A 25,857-nucleotide genomic window follows, 5' to 3' on the forward strand; every position below is an offset into this window, starting at 1 on the left:
GCTGAATAGCAACGACTAAACTAGAATATGACATTTTTACATGTAGCAATCAGTATATTTTAAAAACTTGAGAAATAAGAAAGAAGACCATGAATGCAATTTAGTTTAATTTTAATCATTTATCTGATTGGTGCCCTCTCCTACAGGTACATGTGTGCACGCATACACAGACATACCAAGCAGCGAATGCACTCTGTCCATTCCAATTAGTTTAAAGGCAATACTTTCTCCAAGTCACAAATCTGTATGACAAGCAAAAAAAGTTTAAGGGGAAGGAAGATATCCCTGGAAGGATAATGGCATCCTTCACAGCAGAGAACAGATCCATCCATCATTTGAGATTTTCTTCTAGGACAGCTAAAGTCAGCCACAATTCAAATAAGGCAACTCTTTGACAGAAGATCTGCTATACAATCAGACAGCTCCAAACCTAGAGAAGCTATACTGGCATCCCCTTCCCACCCCACCCCCCACTACGGACATACTAAATTAATGAAAATTCTATGTAGGAGAAAACCATTCCATTTTTGCTTTTAAGCAGGGTTAGACTTCAAAATTTTTAGCAAGGGGTTCTCTTTCCGGTTGCTGGGTGGGTGTGGCCACAGTGGGTTTGGTCTAGTTGGCCTCCTGCACCACGGTGGGGGGGGTTTGCCCTCCCTGGGCTCCGGAGGCTTTCTTCAAACCTCTGGGAGGGCGAAAACGGCCTCCCCAGGCTCCAGAGGCCCTCTGGAGGACGGAAACAGCCCTACTTCCGGTAGGCCCGTTTTTCACCCTCACCGAGCCGCCACACAAACCCTGCACTTACCTGCATCCAAAACAGGCTGTGTGGGGACTCCTGGGAGGAGGGGGCAGGTTGAATGGGGCCAGCCAGGAGTGGTATTTGGAGGTTCTCCGAACTGCACAGAATCTTAGCTAGAGGTTCTTCTGAACCCCTGTAAACCCTCAGCAGCCCACCCCTGCTTTTAAGGAACGTATCTCATAGTGGTTAAAAAAATTAACAGGGTATAAGTAATTTGGCGGTCCCTATGAGCATAAAGCATATTGCTTAGCATTTTCTGATTTGAATTTTCTATGGCTCGAGTTGTGGTGGAGGGAAACAGATTGTAATATATCAGGATTTGACATGTTTCTGCTATAATACATATAAGGTATTTTCTCTCAACTGGAAGGAATTATTCTACTTCACTAACTTACCATTGTTTCTGTTTAAAGAAGAAATGACTTGAAAGTGAGTACGGTACTTGCCTAAAAATGAGCTCCATTTAATTCATTGGGGATTATTTCTGAGTAGAAATAAACGGTTCTCTCAAATATTACTTTCTTCTCAGAGGGAAAGTAAGTCATAAATATAATGTATTTGAATTAAAGAAACAACTGTTATACAGATATTCCTTGCTTATTAATCCCAATTGGGGCTGGTGATTCTGTCTCTAAATGCTGCAGTTGCTAAGTGAAAAATCCTGTGATCATCTTGGACTTATGATGTCACTTCTACTTCCATTGTAAATGAATTGCCATGGTTGTTAAGTGAGACATTATGGAACTGTGACTTGCAATTTCACTTTCACATTCTCCATTAATTCTGTTTTTTGTTATTCTGATTAATCACAAATGGTGATAATGTGAATGTGGGATTCTGCAATAGAATGTGAGGACTGTAGTCAAGCTGTTTTCTTCCAACAATTGTTACTTTCAATGGCTGCTAAACAAGGCAGTTGGTAAAGGAGAACTACAGTACTAGAATGACCAAAGCCAGCATACTATTTCAAATCTATCCATAATAAGATGACTTGCTGAATCCCTGGCTCAGCTGATAAGGAGGAGAGCTGTGGCTTAGTGGCTAATACATCTGCCTAATATGTAATACAGCCCAGGTTCGAATCCCAGTAAGGGTATGGCTAGCTCATGAGAGCTAAATAACTTGAAATAGATCTATACTAGTCTCCCTTCATTTATTTATCAACACAAATACAACACACACACACATATTTGTATGTGTATGTATATGTACATGTACATGCACATGCACATACATATACATATATATCAGTGGTGGGTTCTGGATTCCGTTCCAACCGGTCCTGGTGTCACCCACGTGCACGCACGCAGCGCGCGCGACATGCACATGCGTCTTACCTGTCAGCGAGGCTTCCGCAAGCCTCCGTGACGTGACGCTCCAGCTGCTTACGTGCCATGCACGTGCGTGGAAGCGTGGAAGCCTTAAAAGACAGATAAGTAGCTCAGGCGGGCGGGTGGGCCCTCTGGAGCACAGTACCGGAACGGTATCTGGTGCTCCGGGCTGGCTCCGGTACGCCTGTACCGGGGCGTATTGCCTGCAACCCACCACTGATGTATGTATGTATGTATGTATGTATGTATGTATGTATGTATAGTATATATATATACACACACACACATATGCATATACACATACATATGTGTATATGTATGTGTGTACGTATATATACACACACGTGTGTGTATGTGTGTGTGTGTAACATGTGTGCATGTGTCTTATGTATGTGTACATTTTTGAGAGCAGACAACAGAAATTCATTTTTAATGTGTGCCACTGTGCTCACAGTAGAAAATGAGAATAAAGGTTATCTATCTGTATGTAATGAAAGGATGGCATTGCCCATGTTTTCTGCGAGATGCATTCCTGACATACAATAAAATCGAGAGGATATCTCTGCTGAGAGCAGGTTGTTGATTCTAATATCTCCATTTAAAAATATGCAGCTTACTCTTTTCAAAAAATACACACTCAGCTCAACTTGGGTAAGTCAGAGGTGGAGAAAAAACAATTTTCGGATAATAGCCAATAACAGTGAAATTGTGTCAATAATTGAGTCTGTCAGAATTCATCTCAGTTGTTCAATTTCTATAGTGGAGGCTATTTTATGCAATGTTCCAGTGGGAACGACATTGAACATTTTTAGTTTTTAGATTCACAGATAAATGTACTGTGCTGTGAGACTGAAGATAGTCCAAACCTTCACTGAAATAGCTTCTTCTTTTTGAACCTTATCAATAAAGAAATGTGATAGAAAGTTTATGCATATATAAATTAAAATGTTTTTATATTTATGCCTGGATTTGAAAAAAAAAGAAGAAGCCGTGTAGTAATTCTTTGGAAAGACTGATTAAAAAAACACACACAAAATTTCTGCTGGCCTCTGTTTTGCACCCACCTCTCAGGGCGAGGATGAACAATTAGTCATGAATTTCCTAATATTGTTTTCACTGTTACAGGGAGTACAAATGGTGGAATAGACATGCTGCAAAGGGCCCCGTTCAATGCAGTCAGGCATCTGTTTTATTAATAATCACCTCATGTAACCTGTGAGCATTATATAATAAGTGCATAATTACAAAAGAATAAGATTATACGGTTCTGCCTAATCTTTTTCAGCCAGAAACTTGATTTGGATTCATGATATTAAGCATTCACAGGCATCTACTCATTACCAATAAGTCATCATGGGACCAGCTCCCTTTCTGCCTTCCAAATCTTGTCATCTTTGGAAGATTCTTTGGAACAGATCAGATTAATGTAGTGCAGCAGAAGGAGAGAAAAGGAAAGTCCAGATGCATGACATGTGATACTCCCCTGGCATATCATGTAACCCATCAATGTCTTAAAATTAAAAATTAAACAAATAAGGGCTATTTCTTCGGGTTCTCTGCCAATCTGAAATGCCTCCTTCCTGAAACTGGAAGTAGGTCAGTTAAAGCATTAAAAAAATTATGGTTAATTTATAGGTGGTAAAATCTTTTTCAACTTCAGCTTGACTTGTGAAGTCTTCATGGAGGTGCCGATGTTGTTTTCTTGGCAGGGGATAGAAAGTGGTTTCCTGACTTTAAGAAAGTTTTGGCTTCCAAACCTGCCTTATGTGTTCAGAATTCTCTGGAACCCTTCCATCTAACTAATCTGGTTAATTTCAGAGCCCAGACAAGATCAGCCATTACTGCCACCTAATCGGACATTTATTAATGTAGAAACACAGATCACCTTGGATATTTATCTTTAGTTCTTGGGTTTATAATATCTACCCTAAGAGCTAAAAAACAAGTGGGTAAATTTAAAAAAAAACCCTATTATTTCATGTGGGTGTATATTCAAATTATTTTACAAAATAATTGAAATTTAGAAACTGACATAGACTTTATAATTTACTCCTGCTCTTTGAAAGTGCTTCTTCATAACATTATGTGCAGAAAATCAGAATAAAAAGTTCTATATGATACTCTCCTAAGCAATAATGAACGACAAAACTTACAGAAATAATCATGGAGGGTGGGGGGGAATCAGCAAAAAGAGCAATAAATTGAGCCATTTAGAAAATAAATTATTCTATGAGTGCTAAGAAGAAAATTGGAATTTGGCTTCCAGAGTAATTATTCCTATTTATAGAGTAGCATTGCAAAGCTTGGAGTTTGTAATTATTTTCTTTTCTTTGCATCCTCTTTAATTCATGAACTTTGAGCAAATTGTTGTACATACTCAGTTGCTGCAATTTTCAACTTCTTTTTTCTCCCTCACAAAATTTATTAAGTTCAAAAGCATAACTGAACTGATTCAATCACAGCTTTAATGGAATACTGATACAATTGCTTGAATTATCGTATACTTATATATTTACCGAGTGTGCACAATTTTGTTACAAAGGATGGGTGAATCTATCAATTACTGTTTCTTACTTTTGAAAATATGTCAAGTTTGGTTTATTGTACTTATTTTAACATTTTCATGAAAATGATTGTATATTAAAGTGCTCATTTCTCTAATAATACACATTTTGATTGCAATGTGTTTACACAGTTATTGCAAATGGTTTTCCTAAATATTGTGCATTTTTGTTTCATATTTCCATGGATTTTGGTAAATTATAATATTTGTAATATTTCAACTGCAAATTTCAGGTGGTAATAAAGCGACCGACACAATGAAAGGTAGGATAAATTTATACCATGAAATCGGAGAAATCTGCTCATATATCCAAAATATATTAATAGCTTTCTCAACAGAAGAATCTAATTATTAGAGGAGTCTCTCTAATAATCATATTCTTCTGTTGAAAAAGCAATTAATGAAAATATGATAAAATCATAAGAATTTTCCCAAACCATTCAATGTGGCTGTAACTTTAAGGAACTTAGTTGTTAAATATCTGATGGTTATTTTTATTTTTATTTATTTTATCTTGTTGTTAGCTGCTCTGAGTTATGAATTTGAAAAAGTGGTCACAAAAATTGAAATACCACTTTTCACCTGTTTATCACTCATTTTTAAGATGTCACATCTCTTTATACTGTTTTCCACATACAGAATAAATGAAAGTTATTTGTAAAGTTATTTATAGACATTATTTTACAAGAACTATAATTCTGTTTTAACAGACAATTAATCCCAGAATTACTATAATGTAGGATGCCACTTTAAAGTTTGAAGAAGATAAATATGATCCTTTTTAAAAATAAAACAAGCAGTTACAATCCATGAAATTGTCTTTGTTTATAGCATCCCACTTGATCATGGAAGAACTTGTCAGAACTTTTAAAACTGACAAGAAAAGTTACTGACAATATATATTCCAGTTCGTTACATATTTAATGTTGTTTTATTATAATCATATACTTACTATCAAATGTTATATATTTATTTGCCTGATCTACAAGATTGATGGCAATCAAGACAGTAATATTTTTCCTTAACTTGTTCTTAATAGGTCTTTGGAAATGCAGAACATCACTTACAGACAGCTTTTCATGGCCTAATCCTATCATCAGAGTCATCTTTACAGACTTCTATTTGAATTTAGCTTTGATTCACTTTGCCAGATGGTACAAGATGAAACACAGGAGCTCAACACAATGGTTGACCTATTTACTCAGCCCAACAATCTGCTGCTTAACACTTGGTAAGAGCATAATTTAAACAAAGAACTTTTCTTACCTACCCTAATGTACTTTCACACTGAATGATGGACTACTGTGCAAACATGAAAATTCAATGAAAACTTTTCTATTACAGTAACTTAAGGACCCCAGAATGCCTAACATTCTCCCTTGTTATCCCAATGAAAGTGCCCTTCAGTTGAATTGTAAGTTTGCTGGGTATAGATAGAATTCTTAGATACACTTGTTAGCCTTTTGTCTTCATAACAAGAAGGATAAGAGAAAAAAAAGATGAACACAAAGTATACTTTGGCTTTTCTAAGATTCATTATCCATCTGCAGAACTAGTGTTTCAATCAGGTCAAGACTATTTTTAAGGGTAGCGTAGGGACCAAATTCAGCTCATGCTCTGAATTCCAAAAGTAGCCAATGTACTATTCCTGATAACAATGCAGTTTGAAAAAAGTGAAATCATGGCCTCAAGAATTCCTATATGTTATCAAATGACTGTAAAAACCATTACGGTTATAGAAAGGCAGTCCTGCAAATGGCCAGGGAAAGATCCTAGCGTGATATGGTCAGTGGTGTATTGACTATTAAGCAATCTAAGCATGTGCTTAGGCCCAAGGGGGCACCACAAAGTTGAAAAAGAAAAAAAAACCAATGAAAATTTGTACAGTATATACAAAGGAGCACCATGTGCTTAGGGCACCAGTGAGCCTTAATCCGCCACTGGATATGGTCCCTGGTACAATATATACTTTGTAGGCTCACTCCTCCAGAAAAGTTACCTTCATTCTCAGGAATGAACCTTGAAATTTTATTTTGCCTGAGAAATTAAAAAGAATCACAGCTGGTCCAGTGGTAGCTTAAAGAAACGTCATTAAAAATCAAGCCGTAACACTTGTCTGCATATACACCTACATAGAATGCAAAACAGAATTAATTCTTCAGTGCAATAAAGTTTATGTCACATTGATTTAGGTGTAGCCTGTTGAGTAGGAAACTATCATTAATTATCATTATTATTAAAATTATCATTATATCTTTCACTTCCTTCTGTGTACTCATTATTTACTGTCCTCACCCATTCCCACCTATTCATGAGAAAGGGCTAAAAGTGTATGTGATAAATATACCTTAGCTGGGATATGGCCCCATGTATCTAATATTGTCTACTCTTTGAAAATTTATGCAATCATGATTTTTTTATTCATCTTGTCACAGAATGCTTTATTACATTTGCTGCAATCACAGACTCAAAATTGCTCAGTGTCATCAATCGAAGTGGGTATTTTGATGTGAAATGAGGCAGTTGTATCTTATCATTTATAATTTACCAAATCAGATATCATCCATATGCAGCGGTCAAAAGGTCTTGGTAAGCATATTGAATTTTACTTTACTGGTTTATAAAAATTGATGTCAGGGGTTTGCATCTTATATCTACAAATGCATGGCCTCTGTTCAGCTAGATCACAGGTGGGAAATCTGCAATCTGCAGCTGTTAAAATGCAGTTATGTATGTAACATTTCCCCAACCCTGAATTAGATGCTGTGCTTATTTTTCTTACTTGAAAGCACAAAGTTTTTTCTATTGGCCAAAATAGGCCTGGAATTTTGTCCACCACGATAAGGAACTATACAAAGAGAAGAATGAAACCATTTCCCCCCAAAAGCTGCAGTTTTGAAACTTGTAAAAACATCCATCTCTTTGCCTCACAGATTGCTCTTCTTTTGATTGATTTTTTTTTTGGTATTTTCAGTGCTCTCAAACGGAGACAAAATAATGTTTATTTTGTTGAATAGGAGACTGCGGAGGAAGGAATGGGATTCTAAGTACAGCTTCAGATAAAATGTCACTGGAGAAAAGGAAAACATGATTGATGCCAACTTTCAAGTGAGAGAATGACAATTCAAAATATTTTGTGTGCGCATGCCAAAGCTACTAATTTTCTTCTCCAGTGAACTTAGCTACTAATTGCTATTGTCAAAAAAAATGTAAAAATCTCATGCTAGTCTCAGTAAATCTGAAGCACGTCAGCACCATGAAAATGGGGGTGGGAGGAAAAAAATAAAATGTTGATGTTTTTTCGGGATGCGATTTGTTTCAGCAACAGAGATGTGGCATTTAAATTAATGTGCAATTTACCATGAAAGAGCAGTAGTCTTTTACAAACTCCAAATTAGTTCTAAGCAAAGGGTTGCCAAGAAAGAAAGACAAATCCATATGGACTGTTTCCTTTAAAATACTGAATTCAATGAGCCATTTTGAGTAATTAAATGATTGTGAATTCTGATATAAACTAAATTTGATCCATACCTGCCAAAGCTAATGTGTAAATCAGAACCAAGGCTGTAATCCTCTCCTCAGCCTTCCTCAGTTAAGAAGGCTAAACTATCCATTTACCTGAAAATAAATGCAATTTAATGCAATGGATTCAGATATAAGTACACCTGCATAAGGCTGTACATTATGTTATCCATCGTTTTGTATATTTTCTAATTGTTCAGCAACCTCAAAATATATTGAAATTTCTTTATCAATCTTCAGTATAAGTAAGGTGACCAACCGTCCTCCTTTAGGGAGGACAGTCCTTCTTTTGTAAGTTCCGTCCTCCCTCGAAAAGTGTCCTCCTACATGTCCTCCTTTTTGATATTTGAAGGCTAATCTGTTGCGCGTTATGTGACGTATTTTATTAAAGTTTTTAATGGTGTTTTTTTTACTTCATCGCAAGTATATTGAACAGATATTGAATCTTGTGTTGAATTTTTATCTAAAGAAATGCTAGACATTAAAATAGACGACGATTGTCTCTTTGAAGAAATTAGAAGACTGAATGTATATTTAAATTCTGAAAAATTAATACAATGGGAAAATCAACATGTTGAAATTGATAAAAGATGGGTGGATATTTTCAGCCATTTCAAAAACGAACATATTCCATGTGAACATTTATTTATACTTGTTCAATTTACGTTGTGCTGCCCTGGAACTAATGCAGCAGTTGAAAGAGTTTTTTTCAATTGCCAATGATTTTTCGACAAGTGAGAAATCGAGATTGAATGTTGATACTCTAGCTGCAGCACTTGCTGTAAAATTCAATATGAAGGATATTTCTTGTTCAGATATTTCCAATATATTGTTAGAAGATGATACATTGACAAAAAATATTAATTCAATGGAAAAGTACTCATTTAAATAATAATTAACAGGCATGTAAGCATAATTACAATATAAAATGTTGCAAATGTTTTTATTATGCATATATCATATTTTAGTGTATTATTGTTGCAATGAATAAAATATTTCTTTTATTTATGATATATTTTTTCCAATTTATTTGTCCTCCTTTTCATTGTAAAAAAGTTGGTCAACTTAGCATTTTGGACAATAGAACGTGTTTTGTCCTCCTTTTCATTGTAAAAAAGTTGGTCACCTTAGTATAAGAAAGAATAGATTACTGTAGAATGGCACTGAACCTTGGGATTCTATAACAAAACTAGCCTTCTGGACACATTTAGAAATGTGCATTTTGAAAGGAATTATGGGGAAATGCAGGTGTAAATATATTAATACCTTGTCAAGCTGATTCTTTCACAATTGCTTAAAAGGAATAAACCACAACTGACAAAACAATGGATGGGGAAAGAATAAAGAATTTCTATCCTCTATGAAGCCCTCTAGGTCTCCACTAATGAACAACAAAAATATCAGGAGATCTTGCAGCAAATATAGTTTAAAGCAGGGGTCACCAACCTTTTGGACATCAGGGACCACTACATTCATATGATCTGCCTAATGACTGGCTGGGTGGGTGTGGCTAGGTGGTCATGTGACTGGGTGAGCATGGCCAACTCGATGTCAGTCACATCAAGGGGTGCTTCACCAGCCTCTACTCGCCCCTCCCCTCCCAGCCCTCCTCCCCTGCCCGCTCAGGCTCCTTAGGGCCCCAACAGGAAGCAGTTGTTGGAGCTAAGCAGACGCCATGAGAAAGAATTGGCAAAACAGCTGGCTCATTTCAAATTGGATCTGACCGAGAAGAAGGCTCAGCAGAAGCACCTCACTGAGTACTATGAGCTTTCCAAGCAGAGGGAAGACCTGCAGGAGTGCAAGACCAGGAGCCAGCACCTGGAGGCTCACTGGGCTAAGATGGTCAGCCATTTCCAGGCCATGATACAGTCCCACTGGAACAAGGCCCTCTGGCTCTTTGCCACCAGCAGCGCTTCCCTCCAGCCTTCGCCCAAAGCCCTGCCCCAGGAGGCTGAAGCAGACCCCAAGTCGGAATTTCTGCCCCCCTCCGACCTGCACAAAAAGACCCTGAAGGGGGAGACTCTCTGCAGCAATACAAGCGCTCATTGCATATCCCTGTCCCAGGGACCGTAGTTAGAGAATCCCTGATTTAGTGCAATATAAAAAATGCAAATAACTTTTCTGTGGACCACCAAAATTTTCTTGCAGACCATCAGTGGTTCATGGACCACCAGTTGGTGACTGCTGGTTTAAAAACTCCCTGAAAATTATCAGTATTTCTACACAAAAATATAATATATAGATACAGCAATTACAGCATTCCATCTTTTTTTTTCACCTAAGGATGCTACAAATCAGAAAGTACTTAACCAATCTCTTGAAATCTATATATAACTCCAAGCTTTTGGTCTTGTTAATTGTAATAGGAAACCTGATACTAAGTATGGATACAGGACAGAAGATTAGAATAGACATAGACAAAAAAAAAGCTTAAAATCTAGGTTAAATTTTATATGAAATTCAACTGATAGGGGAAAATGTTCAAACCAAGGTTAGGTTATTGTAATCTCAAGACATAAAGTCAACAAGAGAGCAAAGAAATTCTTATTCTCCATCAGATCTCTAGATCTCTTGATTGCCAGAGGTTTAGATGAATTACAGAGGACATCACCTTTTATGTATGTCTGCTACTACATACATATCTGAAAATAAACTAAGGCTATCTTCAATATGAACACACCAAGAAATAGGAAGATGCTACATGGTTTCCATACAGCCTTATATTCAATAGTGATTTTGATTTTGGCATCTTTATGAGCTTGCCCTTTCAAGATTTTTGGAATATAGATGTCTTTCCCTGTCTACTATATTTTGCTTCTGCCAAAACAACTGTAAGTAAATAAGTACTGTCATACACACAATCTGTCTCTTTTCAAAGGCTATTGTTATTGTCAATGTTTCATGTATATGTGGTATATGCTTCAGTTTTGCAGGTTATCCTAAAATGAAGAAACACAGGCTATTTACTGAACACATTTTTCAATTAGGCTGGTTTTGTTTTATTTCTTCATAATTACCTAGAGATGGAATCATTAGCTTGTCACATATGAAACAGAGCTAGAACAAATGTTTTGATGGAACTTGATCAAAGGGACTTACCATTAAGTAAATGAATTTAGAATGCAACCTTTTGGCAATTAAGTCTATCTGTTTTTCTTCATAGTAATAAATATGACAGTGTGCGGTTATTAATATCTACTGCTACTAATATGTTCAGAGTGGCCACCATCTATTATTTTAAGTTAGTTTTTAAAATGTAATACAAACAAGCAATAATATAAAACAGACCATATATTAACAAAGTAAAAAATCACTGTACCATAACCTCAAATTGCACACTAAACCCTACTGAAAGGTATTTTTAGTTTCCGAAAGGGGAAGTTCTGATCTGTGATTTGCTTCTGGATCAAAATCTGAATATCACACCAGAAATGTCTTGCTAGTATTTAGAAGTGATGCTGATCCTGCTTAGACATCTATCAAAGTAGGCCATTGTTAAAACAATCTGAGTATTAGCAACCTTAAAAATCATCACCAGCACTTTAAATTAGACCAGGAATTAAACAGGGAGCTGATAAACCAGACAAAGTTTTGATATTAGTTCTATTTTCCATGAAAAAATACCTCATTTCCATCTACAAATGTTTTTTTATGAGGTACCCTATAACGTATTTTTTTTATCTTGAAAGTAATCAAATAATAGTGAGAAAGTTATGGGCCCCATAATTCTACAGCCCTATTTGTTTTGTCCACAAGAGGAGAGATAAAGGTCAATAAATGATATAACATTACCAATTGCAGAAAGGCAGACTATAGCACTATGGGAGGCAGCATTTAAGTTTTAGTTTAACGTTCCCTTTTTCTGCACAAGAATATAGCTATAAACCTTTTCAGGCTATTTTTTGGGAAATGTTTCATTTACAGACAGTGGCTAAATTCAGTTTAAATTCACACTCAATAGTAACGAATCATTCCTGGAAAAAATTCTCATAATTCACTTCTTTTGGACCATTGACATTACTATGGTGTTAACAATCACCTGATTTTTATAGGACTTTTGAGACTGTCGGCAATTTTACTCTTGTTACCCACAACAGCAATCTTTACTGCTTCAACACTGTGCTCTCTTCTCCAGAGAGAATGTTGCAAAACCTTCTAGTTACAGGTGACAGAGAACTAAGATGATCAGGCCATCAAAAATCTATTCCTTCTCTCTCAGAAGAGTAGACCTGCATGGGGTCACAATGGTCAATTGTGTTTCTTCAGCTGGGGAGCATCAGTATGAGATCACAATGGCCCTTCCTCCATTCCAGACTGGGCAGACCTCTCTATCAATAGAGAAAGAGACACCCTATGGACATAATGTCTCTTCCTCTCTGGCTGAGGCAGTATAGTCGCCCATTTCCTCCCCAATGGGACATGTGTAACATAAAGAGGAGTATTAGCTTCCAAATCATAGTGACTACCAATATGTCTCCCACTGAATCAGGCAACAGCATATGAGCAGGGAAGCAACAGCTAAAGAAGAGGTGGAAAGGAGGGGCATCATATACAAGAAACTTTAATTTAGGAAGATTGGCACTGGAAGAGGCAGAAATAATGAAGATTTGGAAGCCACTTTAATACAACAAAGTACTATCCGGCCAGATTCAGGCAAAGTTTGAGAAATAAACCACGAACCTGTAGACAAGTGGAAACACAGCTGACTCTGGAATGCCAACCTCGATAAGAGTGGGCATTCATCTTTCAAAAAATGCTCCACAGATCAGACTAAAAGCAAGATCTGGGAATAACAGGAGGGAAATGAGACTGCATTGTTGAGCACTCCAGGACACTGGGATTTCCAGGTATGATGACAAATTCACTTGTAATCACTCATATGACATTTTGGACAGTCATTCTGGCAGATGTGGCCCCAAAGTTCACAAATATTCAGTATGCACGGGCCTATTGGAAACCAAAGAGCATATCTACATAACCTTCCCTTTAAAAATAACTTCACTCTTATTCTAGAAATGAAAAAGTGGTTTATTTGGATAGGATAATTTGCTTTAAACCCAAATGGGTTCCTGGTGCTCATTTAGTATGACATTTTAAACCTTCTCAAACATTCACATACTCCTCCCCTAAGCAAATGTATACCAAGACAGAGTCAATTTGCATAGTATCTCTGTAGGGGAGTCTCACTGCCTCTTTCATGAAACCTTATTAACGGGAAATTGTTTTCTCTTTTTTTGTGAAAGCTACATAAAGCCTTCTGTTCTCAAGAGAGCAATCAGCAAATCTCTGGAGTAAGGAAACCATTTGAGACTGTCCCAAGAGGTATATTACAGAGGAGATGACATCAGGGTTAATATTGTAAACAAGGAGGAACAGTGTGTCTTTTAGATTATAACATGTTACCAAATTTAGTAAAGGTAACTTTTATAGCAAGTTTCATTCAGATATGGGGTGCCCCCCCCCCCCAGTTTGATGAATGCTTTTAAGGTTTTTATTTGAGGAACTGCTTGTCTCCAGCAATCTGTGCCCAGCTGATCTGATCTGGCAGATTTGGCATACTCCAGGTTCTTTCAATTAAACGATACCATCTAACTGGTCTGCAAAAGTGCATCTTCTCTGTAGCCACGCCAGTCCTCCAGAATAAAGCTTCCCCTGAGAGATGAATGGCCCTCATTTTGCTGCTATTCAGAAGACCTGTGAAGACCCGACTCTTCATCCAGGCCTTTAGGGAGGGAGAGTGAAGTCCCATCCGCTCAGAATTATGCAGTTTTATCTCTTTTGTTTCTACTATATCCATTTTTGTTAGTCTTCCCCTCTTTGCTTTTGTCTCTTGGTTTTTAAAGTATTTTTTAACCCACCCAGAGTCATTGGAAGTGGGGGAGCATATAAATGTAATAACATGAATAAAATAAAAACATGTAATATGTGTACAGGTAGTCCTCAACCTACAACCACAAATGAGCCTAAACTTTCTGCTGCTAAGCGAGACATTTATTAAGTGAATTTTGCCCCATTTTACAGCCTTTCTTGCTACAGCTGTTAAGTGGATCACTGCAGTTGTTAAGTTAGTAACATTGTTGTTGAGTGAATCTGGCTTCCCTATTGACTTAGCTTGTCAGAAGGTCATAAAAGGTGATTACATGACCCTGGGATACTGCAACCATCATAAATGAAAGTCAGTTGCCAAACATCTGAATTTTGATCACATGAACATGGGGATGCTGCAATGGTCGTTTTTTTCAGTGCCGTTGTAACTTCAAACAGTCACTAAATGAACTATTGTAAGTTGAGATCTACCTGTATATAGCAGGTAGCAGATACATAATTTTATTTAAAAAATCATGCCATTTTAATGTAAAGGAAGGAAAGAAACGTGAACAAGACATTTTTAAAAAAGAGATCGGTTCTATATACGATGCATATTTCATAGTTTGTTCTGGTTCAAATTGGATATTGCTGGTCTATAATGTTATTAATTTCTCACACCTGTGGCAATTCTGGACAGTCATTTTCTCTTCCCATCAGAAATTTGAGCTCCCAGATTTATTTTTGCTTGTGTCCATATTTCTGTTCAGGGACACAATGGTTGACCGAAATCATTTTTTTTACAAGGGTCAGGTTCAACACAGCTAATAGAGATTTTAGATGGATTTTGCAAGATAGCTATCAATAGTAAAATAATAAAGGATTATTCCCACTGCTCCTCATTCATATGGATGCAATTTCACCAGCATTCAATGTGTTAGAAGATTTAGAATTGTGAGCAGCTTAAAAAATGGAAATCATATTACGTTAAGAACGTAAAATTTTTCCTTTCCCGATACCAATAATATACACACAAAAGTGTTTGCTTTCAAAAACTAATAGAGTTAACATGCAGCTTCTGTACATCAACTATTCATGCAAAAGAAATGGCTCAATGTGTGTTTGTTTAGAAATAACTTTATACATATTCTGGCAAGATGCTGAAATAAAATATATGAACTGGGCTATCTCCAAAAATAAAGGGTCTGGAAATTGCCTTTGGTCCAAAATAGGACCAAGATAGATCTTTGAGGTACAATTTAAGATATGGATAACAGTGAACAAATAAAATTATAGTAAATAATGGGTTTCCACTAGCCCAATTTATTTTTGCAAAAATCTAGATCCTGGAAGTAGTAGGAAAACCACATGTACCAAATATAAATGAGAAATGAAATTTCTCATGACACAGAATTAATTCCAAGTGTTATACTGTAATTCCTCCTAAGATTACATTACATGCCTCAGTTTACAATTCTCCCCCTTTAAATATAAGGTCAAGAGATCACATTCAGTCTTGCAGAAAGCCTACATAAATGTATTTTATTTCATAACCTTCTTTCAGCAAAGGTTTATAATAGGTAAACAAAAAAGGAGTTACCCAGGCTACACATAACGTCATTTACTGCAATGCTTCAACCACAGCAAACAAAAGCAATGAAATAGAAAAGGGGTTACTCGGGCTATACCTCACACCATTCATTGAAACCCTTATGACGTATCTAGCAAGAAATCAAGAGATCCTCTTCATTCCAAAGGATTACAACTGAGATAGGAACCAGGCTAATTAAGAGATGCTAGGAATTCTTCTTCCTTTGAAGGGCCAAAATTTCTCCACTCATTGGCTTAAGGACAGACAGTACTACAGCCACGGTAAATGATTGATTAATAAGGAGTTTGTAATTATTTCAACTTACTTTCTTGGCAAGTCACCAATGAATTAGAAAATTCCATAATAAAACAAGATGCTCTATTATTAACTTACATAGCAACTTCCATTATGAAAATGTATACGCGCACACACTCTAACGTTCAAAGCACACAAAATGTGACGAGTATGTTTGGCCTCTCTGCATTTATTGTTATCTTTTCCAGGATTTTAATTTTATTTTATCATATGGTTACACATCCCACGAAAATAACTTAACAGTATTTGGATTACTCAAAGATAACTTACGCGTAACGAATCAGAAATACTCAGAATGCATTAAATTTAGCACACTTTCTTCTTCCCATCAAACTTTACCCACTCCCATGCTTTTAATATGGTGAAGGAATTTGGAACGGTATCAATGAACTTTCTGATTTTCCAATTCTCTATTTCTACTCTACACTTAGTATACCTCACAATTACCTCTCCCCCCACCCCCCCCCAAAAAACCCCACTGTGGAATTACGCCCAGAGATCTTATCAGAGAGTATCATTTGTGGGTTTATTTATTTATTTATTCATCCATCCAATTTCTCTGGCTTTCATCTCAAGTGATTCTAGATGGCAAACAATCACAAAATATATACTGCTGTAAGGTGTGTGTGGCTTGAGCATCTCCTGCTTACTATGATGCATCTGGATTTCTAAATTCTCTGCTATTGAGGCAAATATATATACTGTATGTCCCAGAATAATGTTGCAGGATCCAATTTGAGTCAATCACCAGGACCAGAGGTTTATTCTTCCTAGTTTTAGGACTTGTGCTGAAGCCCATCCTCAGGGATCCTCTCTCTCTCTTCTCCAGAATGTGTGCACTGGACTGTTCTGTGTGCAGTATTTATAAAGTGCCTGGTTGTTTGTGGCTTTTAGTTGTTAATTGGGGTGTTGATGGTTGGCTATTAAGTCATTGACTGTTCTTTCCCTGTGCAGCCGTTCCTAGGTAGCTGGTGGTAAATCAGCACTCCTGTTGACTGACATGAGGCTGATTTCCCAGGCATCAAGCATTTGTCTGGCTATTTTTGTTCCTGCTCAGCCAACAATCTTAGTATCTGCGAAATTGAATGCATGTCCTTGTTCATTGCAACGAACTAATTCTAAATTCTCCTCTCATACATCTGCTGCACTAGGAAGAATCCCTAAAGAACACTACCAGAGAAATCCTTCCCACCTCAGATTTACAGGAAAGACGGGAGCGGCAATGTTCTTCCTCCAATAACCTGATCTGGCAGAAAGTGGTACTTTAAAGCTGGATCCCTTTCCCAGAATGAACATTACTGGTTTATTAAGAATTCTAAATTTTTAGGTTAGAAACAAAGAAGAAAGTTGAACTGAAAAAAGGAGAAGGAATAAACAGATTATTATTAAAGATATTAATCTCACTTGTGTTAGTTCAGAGAGTACAGTAGATGTTCTCTCAGTTCCTGGATCTCTAATAAACATATACACAAACCAAAAGATAGCCCAGCTTCCAATCTATAAAATAAAATAGAATCTTTAAACAATTTGCTTTTGGTTGCTGTCCAACTTCACTAGATTTTAGCCTTGCTGCCATCATTTTTTTTGCCATTGCTTACTTTCATCCAACATTGAAAGTGGGAAAGGGAGGGGGGGAATGGATATCAAAAAAACCAAATGGAAAATGCACTTTTTTGTAAAATCCACTGAGAAAGAAAACCCATCGTCTTGGTTGGCTCCTCCATCTTTATTTTCCTAGACTTTTGCCGTTTCCCTCTATTATCTGAGATTGACAAGCCAGCTAACTTTAAATGTGGATTTCTTGAACTTGAATTCTCCCCACATTTATAGTACGGTAGCTCAGCAGTCTGGTTAAGTTTTCATAATCACAATGACAAGCATAAAGTCCCCAACATAAAGTCAGCTTGACACATGTATCAGATAAAATTCCGGCTCTGGTTTTCCTGGTTTGCATGACTTGAAAACAATTGGTGCAGTGGTTAGGGCAGCAGACTAGAAACCAGAGGACTGTGAGTTCTAGTCTCACTTTAGGCATGATGCCAGCTAGGTGAACTTGGGCCACTCACATACTTACTCTTAGTGTTAGGAAGCAAGTAATGGCAAATTCCTCCTAAAATCTTGCCAAGAAAACTGCTGGGACTTGTCCAGATGTCAAGACTTGAAAGCATAAAACAGAAACAAAGCAAAACAAAACAGAACCCTATGACAACATTGTTGGCTTTCCACACTGCAAAGATGGGAGTAAAATAAAATTGTCTCTTTCTGGAGGGAAATCCACAAATTGATTTGTATAAATAGATTTTATGGTTCCTATTGAAGCACCGGTCACACTAAAGCATACGTGATTTGAGCCTGCTCACTGACATTATCTCCTTTGACTGCAAGTATGTAAATTAGCTCCTTTGAATTCTTTGTTGTTTACAGCAATAAAGTAAACAATAGAATAGCTGTCATTTAGGGGGGGAATTTGTATTGCATCCAATTGAACATGGATGAAAGTGCTTTAGTGAACTTAATCTGTCAGTAAAGGTAGAAAAAGGATTTTCTTTCTATCTTCAATGGATTTCCATTGTTTTCTAAAATTCATTTCAGTTTTAGAACTAGGAGACTGAAATAATCTTGGTCTCCAGTGACACGACCTTTACTCTGTTCATTCTCTTCATGTTTTTGCCATGCTTTTACACTTCTCTTACACTTCTCATTGGTTTTTGATATTCTTCTAAAACAACTACTCATCTAAAACAGTTGTTTTAACCTGGTTTCACTGCTATCTGATGAACTAGTTCCAAAAAGGAAAGAGAATTAAAGGTTTGTTCCAGGGTAGTTATCACATGCAAATAGTCAAAGCTGTGGTTTTTCCCAGTAGTAATTATGGCTGGAGATTCAGGAGATTAAATAAATCAATCCTAAAGAAATCAACCTTGACTGTTCTTTGGAAGGACAGATAATGAAGCTGACACTCAAATACTTAGGCCACCTAATGAGAAGACAGGACGTTGGAAAAGATCCTGATATTGGGAAAGTTTGAAGGAAAAAGGGGAGGGAACCGTAGAGGATGAGATGGTTAGATAGTGTCATTGATGCAATGATCATGAATTTGGGCAAACTCTGGGAGACAATGGATGCGGGGGGGGGGGGAGCTTGCGTGCTATGGTCCATGTGGTCACAAAGAGTGTCTTAGCAATTGAACAACCAAAGTTATCACAAGTCAGTTTGCACAGCATGAATACTATTTTGAGACAACCCAGGAGCAAAATACAGTACACAGAGATTTTTCAAACAGTGGTTTATCTACAAGGCATATATATACATACCGTATTTTTGGAGTATAAGATCACCTTTCCCCGCCTAAAAGAGTGTGGAAATGTTGGTGCGTCTTATACACCAAAAACAGCCATTTTTGGCCTCCTGAAGCCCTCTCCTGCATCCATTTTTTGCGAAAAATGGGTGAAAAAAGATTGTTTTTCACAAAAATTGAGGTGTTATTGCCTTCCCCCAGAAGCATTCTGCAGGCTTCAGCAGGACTGGGAGGAAGGCAAAATGGCCCCATTTTTGTGAAAAACTGCCTATTTTTCACCTGTTTTTCGCAAAAACGGGGGCGTTTTTGTCTTCCCCCAGCCCTGCTGAAGTCTGCAGAATGCTCCTCGGGGCTGGGGATTTCTTACCTCTTCAAAACTCTGGTGTGTCTTATACACAGGTGCGTCTTATAGTCCGAAAAATACAGTACATACACGTATTAGGCAAACCCAGGCAAGCAAGTAATCTTCAACTATAACACGGAGGCCTACACGGAGAACTACAATGGAGATAGAACACGAGGGGAGAGAGAGAGAGAGAGAGAGAGAGAGAGAGAGAGAGAGAGAGAGAGAGAGACCCTCACATGGCCTCCCTTATATAGACAGCTTCTTAAAGAGGCAGTAACCCTGCTGACCCATTCTCATTTCTTCTTCTCGGTTTACAGCCTTACAGCAGCTGGTCAGCTATTAAATCATCATTACCTTAACATCACATGAGAATTTCTAGCTCATCCCTCACTATCATCCTGCAATTATTAAATTTACTGGGTCAATTCACCCTGGAATAAGATATGAATCTCCATAAGAGGTGTAAGACAGCGGACCTTCTCTGTTGTGAGTTCCCAGTTATGGAATACCCACTTCTATACTTGGAACTTGTATGAGTGCTTTTTTTAATGCCAGCAAAAGATATTCTTTTTCTCCCAGGTATTTCTCAAGATTTGTATAGTTTCTAAACATTGATAAACTTTTACATAGTTTAGCAGTTCTTTGATCTTTGCAAATTGAGATTAATGATGTAACAAATACATAAGAAAATAAAGACCACACCCACCAGAAGACAAACTCTCTAAGTACCATATTTTTTGGCATATAAGACGCACCTTTTTCCCTCAAAAAAGAGGCTGAAAATCTGGGTGCGTCTTATACACTGAATACAGCCTCCTGAAACCCCGCCCCCTTCACCAAAACGGCCGTGCAGAGCCTTATGGAGGTTCTAGGGGCTGGGGAGAGCTGAAATGAGCAAGAAACGGGACTTTTTTGCTCAATCCCCCCCCCCCAGCTCCCAGGAGCACTCTATAAGCCTCCATAAGACTATGCATGCAATTTGTTTGACAAAAAACGGGCCCATTTTTGCGCAAAACTGGCTGTTTTTTGCTCATTTTTCGCCCCGCCACCACCCAGGAGCACTCTGCAAGCCCCCCTCTCAAGGCTATGCCTTTTTTTGGAGAAAAACGGGCTGTTTTGGGGAGGTTTGCAAAATGCAAAAACTTTTTTTTTCCCTTTCGGAAAACTCTTTAACTGATTGATGAGAATTACATTGATCAAGTGCTGTGCCAGCAGAAACAAAGTCTTAGGTGCTGCAGATTGTCAGCGATTTCCTTCTCCAGCACATGGATAAATACACTGGAAACATCTACCTACCTACCTACTCTCCCTCCCTCCCTACTATATTTCTCTCTCTCCCTCTCCCTCTATCTACCTACCTACTCTCTCTCTCTACCTATCTACTGTATTTCTCTCTCTCTCTCTTTCTCTCTATTTCTCTCTCTCTATCCCTCTACCTACCTACCTACACTCTCTCTCTCCCCCTACCTAACTACTGTATTTCTCTATCTTTCTATCTCTATTTCTTTCTCTCTCTATCCCTTTAGCTACCTACCTACCTACTCTCTCTCTCCCTACCTACCTACTGTATTTCTCCCTCTTTCTCTCCCTCTCTATCTCTCTATCTACCTACCTACTTTTTTTAAAAAAAATTGCCTCTTCAAAACCTTGGTGCATCTTATACTCCGGTGCATCTTATACTTCAAAAAATACGGTACTTTTAATCGCATGCGAAGCCAACATACTGAAAGAATTAGGGTTCATCAAAGGATTAGGCAAATCATCAAAATAAACAGTAAAGAATGATTTAAACTATAATAAGCAATTTCCTGTAGCAGTGAAGAGACCTGCTGTCTGCTGTGCAGCAAGTTTCCAAATTTGGGGCTACTATGGCTTTCAGTTGCTAAACTTCAGAGGACACTTTTTCATAATAGCCCCACTGCATCTTTTTTATTATGTTACACAACCCTTGGTGATTTACCTCTGTGATCCAAGCTACAGCCAGTCAACAAGGAATAATATACAACATCTGTTTACCCCACCCCATCCTTTATATGGCAATATCACCCCATAGCAAAATCCACAGCAAGATTAATTCCCCAATTATTTTCTTTAAACAAAGTTAAATGGATCAGTGGTAAAGCCAATCAATACATAGTGATTACACAAATTGTACAGCATCTGCAGAATAAAACCAAAAGTTCCCAGAAAGAAGGACCTGAACTTATATCTTCATGTAGAACTATGATTGGGCTGAAAAAAGTGACTTACGGCCAATCCTTGTACTTACAACCCCTACAGCATGGGTGTCAAACTCGCCGTGTCACTTTGCCGTCACATGATGTTTCACGACATTTTCCCCATTCACGGAGCTGGGGTGGGCATGGCCTGTATGCAATGCATGCGGCCTGCAGGCCGCCAGTTTGACATCCCTGCAGCATCTCCACAGTCATGTGATCAAAATGTAGGTGCTTGGCATCCAGCATTTATTAGGAATGCTGCAATGATCACCGTTTGTGACCTTCCCAAAGCACTTACAACAAGCAAAGAACATGGAGGAAGCCAGGTTTGCTTAACAACCATGTCATTCACTTAACGACTATGGGAAATTTCATAAAATTGGATGCAGCTCACTTAATGACTGCCTTGCTTAGCTGCTTTGGTCCCAATTGTGGCAATAAGTTGAGGGCTACCTGTAGATAGCCTTGGAAGGTGGCAGGTCCTGAATTTGCCGGGAGACAGACGGCCAGAGAAACAATAAAAGTTTTCTTCATCTGCATCAGGACATACAGTAATAAAATGTATGAGCTCGGGGACCCCATCTATGCAATAATGCTAGAATTCCCGTGATTATACATTTTATCAACTGTGTCTTGATTAGTATGATTAGTACTTAGATGTTGCAGTTTTCCTGCAGTTGCAATCAAGTTGTTGATTATAACCACAGCTATTCTTTAGGGCATTTTTCTTTATAACTTTATAATCAAGACTCTCTAAAATCTTTAAATAACTGACAAAATCAGTAGTTTGTAAGTACACACTGGTTTAATTGGGTGCTTTTACCTACTTTTAGGATGTGTGGAGATCAAGATTTAGGTCATATTTATGTAGAATTACTGAAAATTCAAGAGTTCATAATTTTTTAAACACACTATAAACTCTGTGTGGCTTCTGAAGAAAAAAAAAGGCAGATTAAAAATCTTTCTGTGAAAAGCAGACCTGATAACCCCATTGAAGAATGAAGAGCTGGTGGGCAAACCCACTTTTCAAATCTCTTTGTATAAACAGAGAGATTGATTGCTCACAAGTTGCTGTCTGGAATGATCGCTGGCAGGTTTAAGCAGCGCAAGACAAGGGAATAATCTTCTTGCTCAAACCACAGCCAGGGCCTTTAAAAGAATACTGTTTGCAGTCTTCTTTATTTATTTTCTTTTTCTTTACTATATTCTTGCTTCTTTTTTTCCTTTTTCTTACTCTCTCCATTTTTTTCTTTTACTCTGCATTTATTTTTTTTCTTTTTAGTCCATATTAATTTTTATTATTGCAGCCATCCTTAGATAGGTAAAAGTCTAATTCTTGCTTTCTTCTTGTCTCTTTGCCGCTTCTCTTGAAGTTTTCGTTACCTTTATCCAAGTCCATTTGTAATTCCCTTGAAATAACTTCAGTAAATGTCTTGTATTTCAATTTTAAAAAATATTCCACCTCACCATTAGGAGGCTTTCTGATTTTTAAATGACCATTCAATTCCACTTATACATCTACTATTTCCATCTCTTTATTGTAAACTAACCGATAACCTGGCATTGTCAGAGTATTTATTTATAGGGGGAAAATGTCCGGACCAAACGTAATTTATAATGTTGGATTTCCCCCCTTACCAGAGGGAGCCCCCTTGTAGAGTACTGTGAAGCCGTTACCATGGCAACTCCACTGCGCTGCGCAGTAGAAACCATTTTACAGCAGTACAGTAGAAGACATTTTAAGGCATAACAGCCTGTATCTTAATAGAACCCCCCCCCAGGTGCGTTAGGGGTGTCACCCCCACAGCATTTGTTTCCAGAGAGTAAGTCATCTATGTACCAAGTTTGGTTGAAATTGCTTGAGGCGTTCCAGAGTTATGCTGGAACATACATACACACAGTAGCTGTTTTGTATATATAGAATATTATAATATTTAAGTCCATCTTAAAATCCATTTTTATTGTTTTCAAGGGAGGTTATTCATCTTTGGTAGCAACGTTTAGTTCCAATAAAGAGTTATAAAGCTCAAAAACTTCACAAACCCACAAATCAAATATTTCCTTTAAAGTAATCATCATGAGCTTTAGTAATTGAACTTCGAAATGTTGTTTTGCATTGAAATATAAACAAGATTCACTTTTCCCTTTCTAATTAATTTCAAAGTCTTTCTTTAAATCAGTTTCACAAACCATAGCATTTAAATTCTTAAAAAACAACTCTAAAATCCCTATTGTATGTTGCAAAAAGTTACAGAAAAAAAAGTCCTTTCCAAAGTTGAAAAAATGTAATTTTCTTTCTTTTTAAACAGGCTGAAGGGAAACTCAGCTATGTGCAGACTTGTTGTTCAAAAGTTTTCCAATCATAAAGAGGCAATAAAAACACTACAAAGTGATTTAAAACAACGAGGTTTGGTCAAACCTTGAGTCCATGAAAGGTTGCATTTATGGCTCAAAGAACAATGAAACCTCAACACCCAGCTGATCATAAGTGGCTGCAAAATCATCAATTTCTGCCTTCTGTTCTGAAAAATCTACTCTACTTTTATGGAGTACTTATGGACAATCTCCCGATCTTTGTTCCAGAGAAAATTTTGGCAGTTTGGCTTTCACATCAAGCTGCATTTATGGCTATAAGGCTCCCACAATCTGAGCAAAGTGGACTGAGGACTGGACCCTTTCCAGACGGGTTTCAAACTCAGTTAGGGGACAGAAACAGAATTGGTCCCGCTTATCAATGATCTCTGGTGAGAGTGGGATGGGAGTAGATTATCTTTCCTTGTTCTCCTTTACCCCTCAAGGCCAGTCCCAATTTGTGTTGATAGGAAGAATATACCTTATACCTTCACCATAAGGGGATGAGGTATCATCAGTATGCCGATGATGCTCAATTTTATATCCCCATCGTGGGTGACTCAAGTGCTGCTGTCACTGCTGTCTTGCGGTACCTGGAGGCTCTGGGGATCTAGACAGGAGACAATAAGCTTTGGTTGAATAATAAGATCAACTAAGACCAAGTGACTATGGGTGAATGGGCTTTGGGAGCCAGCCATTTAACATCTTTAGTTCTGGACAGGGTAGCACTGCTTCAAGACAGACTTAGTGCACAACTTGGGGGTTCTCCTGGACTCTTGACTCCTGCCTGAAGAGAAGGTGGCAGCCATTGTTAGGAGGGGCCTTTGAGTACTTTCCTGGATCAGGAAACCTTGTACTCAGGTCATCTCTCACTAGGATTAGCGCAATGTGCTCTTCATGGGACTATTCTTGAAAAGTATTTGGAAACAACTGTTGGCTCAGAATGCAGCTGCACAATTCGGGGGGGGGGGGCTAGGATGGCTCCTATACCACCTTGATTCTGTAAGCTGCACTAGCTGCTAGTTTACTTCTGGGTACAATTCAAGGTTTTACTTAAGACCTTTACATCCCTTTATGGCATGGACCCAGATCAGTGACGTGCGGTCACTAGAGGCAGGGGAGGCAGGGCCTCACCTCTCTTCATGGAATAATAGTATATAATATTATATACTATATATAATATTATATACATCCGTCCGGCCGCGCCCGGGAGACGCGGAGGGAGCAATGTTGTCGGCGCCTCCGGATGACGAACCAGCCGCTTGCTTTCGTCATCGGGAGGCCGACAACATTTCTGCCTCCACGTCTCCCGGGCGCCGAAGCAGTCCGGCAAGCGAGCGAGCGAGGCAGCGAGATCTTCGGTCACTCGTCCACCGGACTGCTTCCGCATCTCCCGGGCGCGGATGGACGAAGGGAGCCAGAATGGCGCCGAAGCAGTCCGGCGAGTGAGGCAGCGAGATCTTCGGTCACTCGTCCACCGGACTGTCTTGGCGCCATTCTGGCTCCCTTCGTCCATCCGCGCCCGGGAGATGCGGAAGCAGTCCGGTGGACGAGTGACCGAAGATCTCGCTGCCTCGCTCGCTCGCTCGCCGGACTGCTTCGGCGCCATTCTGGCTCCCTTCGTCCATCCGCGCCCGGGAGATGCGGAAGCAGTCCGGTGGACGAGTGACCGAAGATCTCGCTGCCTCACTCGCTCGCTCGCCGGACTGCTTCGGC

General features: G+C 38.3%; 1 protein-coding gene across 2 annotated transcripts in view; it reads right to left on the reverse strand.

The window, feature by feature from the left end:
* The window catches only part of PLCB1 (phospholipase C beta 1), a 510,832-nt gene that overhangs the window by 20,862 nt on the left and 464,113 nt on the right, over window positions 1-25,857 (reverse strand). The gene's annotated exons all lie outside the window — the stretch shown is intronic.

Source organism: Natrix helvetica (assembly GCF_964273705.1).
Source record: "Natrix helvetica genome assembly, chromosome: 2".
Classification (NCBI taxonomy): domain Eukaryota; kingdom Metazoa; phylum Chordata; class Lepidosauria; order Squamata; family Natricidae; genus Natrix; species Natrix helvetica.